The sequence below is a fragment of the Penaeus monodon genome, chromosome 16 (genome assembly GCF_015228065.2).
Source record: "Penaeus monodon isolate SGIC_2016 chromosome 16, NSTDA_Pmon_1, whole genome shotgun sequence".
Lineage (NCBI taxonomy): Eukaryota > Metazoa > Arthropoda > Malacostraca > Decapoda > Penaeidae > Penaeus > Penaeus monodon.
The window spans coordinates 15,555,311-15,560,707 of NC_051401.1; positions in this window are offsets into that span (position 1 = coordinate 15,555,311).

A 5,397-nucleotide genomic window follows, 5' to 3' on the forward strand; every position below is an offset into this window, starting at 1 on the left:
CTCGACTGGGGGCGCGCATTAAAATCCCCGATTGCAATATCAATTTTGTCCGTTTGATTATTAAACGGTGAATTTTTTGTCAAGTAGTTAACATAATCTGCATAATTTTCATTTGCATCGTATGACAAGACCTTATTTGTGTAGACCCAAGGTCTATTTAAGTAAAGTCTCGTCACCGGAGTTCTGCGCAGCATTGGGTATTAACACCTATGACGTCACTTGGAGGGGGGATAGATAATGGTAGGCTAGGGGAAGGAGATAATAGAACACGGTAGGAAATTAAGCAAACACTAAAGAATTTAAAATGTCGCACTTGGTTTCATTTTTGTATTTCCTCATGTTGCATCTTAGGTATGTTATAATAAAGAAGTAAAATGAACGAAGACATGGGATATAAATGACAAGATGTTTTATTCTAACAAAAATTTAAAATCTAAACTTTCGACAAGTTTATTATAAAAAAAATAAAAGGAAGATATCACAACACACATCGCATATAATTATAAAATCGAAATAGACCTAATATATATATATGTATATATATATATATATATATATATATATATTTTTATATATATATAATAATATAATATATAATTATGATAATAATAATAATTATACATATACTTGTGTAAGCTAAAAGACAATAAATACATATTCTCTGGTAGTGGTTCTTAGCCTTTTAACTACCACGCCCCCTTTAGGAATCTGTCCTTTCCTCCACGCCTCCCTTGCATATGTAGATAAAATTCCCTCCCAGATTAAAAATATATATATGTATTTCAGTCTTTTTAATAAATATGAAATAGGCGCATTATAATCAAACTTTCCAACATGTGACCATGCTCCCGTTAAGAGAATAACAAAGATGATTAGATAATTAGAGAGACTTTTTTCCAAGGGCTCGCGCCCCCCTCGAAAAATGCTGAAGCCCCCCTAGGAGTCGCGCCTCCCAGGGTAAGAACCACCGATCTCTAGTGTACAAATATTGCATCCAACCACTTTACATATGTGGGGTATTGCAGCTTTTGTGCACGGCAGTCACGTGTTGGTGCGAAAACGGGAGGAAGAGAGAGATCTTTGTGGGTTTACATTCCATCCACGACTGACCTCAGGATTATTGTCGAAATCACATTTTTTTTTACTCCAAGTGACGTCATGTGCGAGACTGACGAATTTGAGTAGCTCAGTGACGAGACTTTAAGTTCGATATGCGAAGCTTGGCCTCGCCCGGGCTATGGCCATGAGGGAAAAGCCCGGTCTGTGTCGACTAATGCCGACTCGCTCACGTGCTGCTGCTGCTTGAGATTTGCGAAGTTCTGGCTTCGCCCGGGCCTTTCACTTATGGCCCGGCCTGTGTCAGCTTTTTATGGCTGTTTCATTCACGTGTGTCACCTGGTGCTAACTAGGCTGAACCTAGTCCTTACCCACCGTGGTGCCCAGCCACAGCAGTAACCTCCAGGCGACAGTTGCAACTTCTCGCGCCTGGGCGGGGCGCGAACCGCCGTCCCCTCGGATGAGAGGCCGACACGTTACCACTGTACTAGCCCGGAGGCTTGCGACGAGACCTTCATTATATAGACCTCCGGGCTAGTACAGTGGTAACGTATCGGCCTCTCATCCGAGGGGTCGGCGGTTCGCGCCCCACCCAGGCGCGAGAAGTTGCAGTTGTTGCCTGGGGGTTACTGCACTGGCTGGGCACCACGGCGGGTAAGGACTAGCTTCAGCTGAGTCAGCACCAGCTGATACACGTGATCGAGTCGGTATTAGTCGACACAGGCCGGGCTCCCCTCATGGCATAGCCTGGGCTACGCTAAGCCTCGCATATCGGACTTATCCTTAGACCTTGGGCTGGATCACGTCCTTCGCCCCGCCTCACTGCTCCCGCGAGTCCGAGATGTACATGTGAGTCGTGATCTGATAGGCGTTGATTATCGTACACTGTGTATGAACTTTGTCGGTGCTCAGGCGCCCTCTGTTGAAGTTTCCCCGCCTTCCAGTAAGACTAACTATAGTGTATGGAACAAGGATGCATACTATTTGAAGATTGAAAAGGATATTACACCACCAATTAGTGCTGACTGCAAAAAATAACATCACCTCAGTAATTTACAAATGGATTATAACAAAAAATTAATACCTTGTTGTTCCCTGTTGGATAATTCTCAGACGATAAGTAATTATTCCCAACTCGCTGGCTGGAACGAACAGGTGAGTGAGCACCACAAGGAGGCGATGTGATGCTACTCTCACTGGCGCAATAGTGGGAAACCGTGTTTGGGGCCCATTTCAAACAGGCTCTTAAAATATGTAAAAGGCAGAAGAAGATTAGTAACAGAACAGAAACTTAGAGTTTAACTAAAAAAAATGCATGGGCAAGATGTGGTACGTCAATGGTGGTCAGGAAATTGTAAACTGCCAGTCACTATATGGAAATTTGTTAACGATGCCACACGTCCTGAATAAGTCTCTGCCGCTTCGGAATCAGCCTTCCTGTTTGGGTGCCTTTCAGTCACTCTGTTTGCGACCAGTGTCTAACGAAAGAATATGTACGGTTTAAGACAAAAAAATGCATGGGCAATGGTAGCATTCATAATTTGTAAAACTGGCCATCACTTATGATAGTTGTTACGATGCAGTCGAAATAAGTCTCTCCCCCTTCGGAATACAGCCTCCTCGTTAGTGGGTGTTTCAGTCATCGCATTCTGCAAGTCATTAATGAAAGATAATTATATTCCCCTAGTTAAGGACAAAAAAAATAGTAATGTCGTAGATCAATATTGATAATACATGATAATGATAGTGACGTGCGATGATAATAATATAAACAACAGTATAATAGTAATAATGATAATAATAATAATAATAATACATGATAATAATATAATATAATATAATATAATAATAATCAAAATATAATAATGATGATAGTAATAATAATAATAATAGTAATTAATGATAATATAAATTATGATAATAATAACTATCATACATAATAATATAATAATAATGATAATAATCAATATGATATAATAATAACATAATATAATGGAGTTCAATCATTATCTCTTATCATCATCATTATTTTTCATATTTTCATTATTATCATTATCATCATCATCATCATCATTATCATCATTATCATCTTTATCATCATCATTATTATCATTATTATTATTATTATCATTATTATTATCATCTCTTTATCATCCTTGCAATAACTATCACCATCCTCAGAATGATACTCACGCCAATTTCGCTTTTCCGATAAAGGATTATTAAGGATTTTATATTACTATCTTTGCAGTTACTCAAAAGGTTCTTCAACCGAAAACATGAATATCATTTATTTTCAATTCCGTAACCAAAGGAAATTAAATGGGAGTAATTTTGACGACGAAAATTGTGTATAATAGAACGTGGTATAGAAGGGATTTGATAACGATAATAATAATAAAAGAACTGTATTGATTTCATTATTAAGTGTTGACTCAGGCACTTTAAAAATTGTATTAATAAGGATCACCGTCATAAAGTTAAACATTTGAGTGACTGGCTATTCAGTATTCTAACCAACACGTCAACTAATCGTAATACAAACACCACACTCATTTCTCACGATAATAATCATGATAATTACATCCAAAGAGATTGCTTACTGCGACTCGGTGATATCAATGAACGTTATTTATGACAGAAGTTACTGCTAAACGTAATTACAAGCAATGCATGCGGTATGAGAAACAGTGGTACTGGTTAGAACTTTAATTCTCCCGTTGTAGTATTTCATTCTAACAGTAATGTTTATTAGGCTGATGTAGGCGTGGTGATCCTTATAATATGAATAATAACAATAGTAAAGGTAAAGAGCATGACTGTTAAAACAATAACATGAATAGTATTTGTTATGATAGTGATGTTTAATCGCATAAGTAATAGTGATGATAACAATATTGATATCATTGTCAGTAATAATGATACCAGTAATCTGATAATGTGTAAAATAATTATAGTGATAATAATATCAATAATAGTGATAACGTATATATAATAATAGTTATAATACTGACAGTGTATGTTATGATAATAGTTATAATACTGACAGTGTATGTTATGATAATAGTGATAATACTGACAGTGTATGTTATGATAATAGTGATAATAATAATCAATGATGATAATAATGCTAATGTTGTTGTTGATGATGATCATTATGATAATAATGTTAATTATGATAATAGTAATGATGGTAATGATAATAATAGTAGTAGTAGTAGAAATAATAATAATAATAATAATAATAATAATAATAATAATAATGATGACAATAATATCAATGATAATAATATAACGATAATGATAACAATACTGATGATGATAATGATAATAACAATAATGATAATAATAATGATAAAAATTTAATAATGATGATGATGATGATGATGATGATGATGATGATGATGATGATGATGATGATGATAATAATAATAATAATAACGATGATGATAATAATCCTGAAGATCATGATAATAACAACAGTAATAATAATAATAAAGTAATAGTAACAATGGTAATGAAAATAATACTAATAATAAGAATGACAATAATAATAATAATAAGAATGACAATAATAATAATATTAATAATAAGAATGATAATCATAAATATAATAATATTAATACTAATAATAACAATAATAATAACAATAATAATAATGATGAAAAAAAAAAATGATACAAATAACAATAATGACAATAATGATGATAATAAAGATAATAATTGCTACTACTACTGGTGATGATGGTAACAATGATAATAATAACAATAACTGCATTGATAAAAAACAACAGGAACGATGATTATGAATCAACGTCAGTAAGCAAAATATTACAAACAAAAAAACAGTGATAAAACAAAATGGCTTCTTTTCCCGAAGATTCAGACAGCAGCAGTGTCCATCATTTCCTGCGTGGTTCCCTGAGATTTTTTCAAACATGGCTTTCGGGAACGCCAGAAGCTGCCGTCTTAGGGTGGAAGGGTCACTGCACAGCTCGAGTTCAAGATGCAGGTTCCATCCGACTTTCGCAAGTGGCAGAGATCAGGACACGGTAGAAAGTCCGTGTCAATGATGTTGGCTTCGGGCTGGCGGACCGGGCGGGACAGCGCGGGCAGAGGGAGCGCCTCAGTGGTCGCTTTTCCGAGGTTGGAAGGCAAATTAAGCTTCCTGGCGATCACCGTCCCTTGAAGGGAGGCATAGATGCATTGAGGGTCAGTGGGACACTTCCCAATGGATTCTCGACGGGCACACGGGTCCTTGCAGGGCGCTGGAAGGTCGTGTGGCAAAGCCCCGACACCGATGGACAGTGTTGCCATACACAAGAGAATCTCGAAGAACTT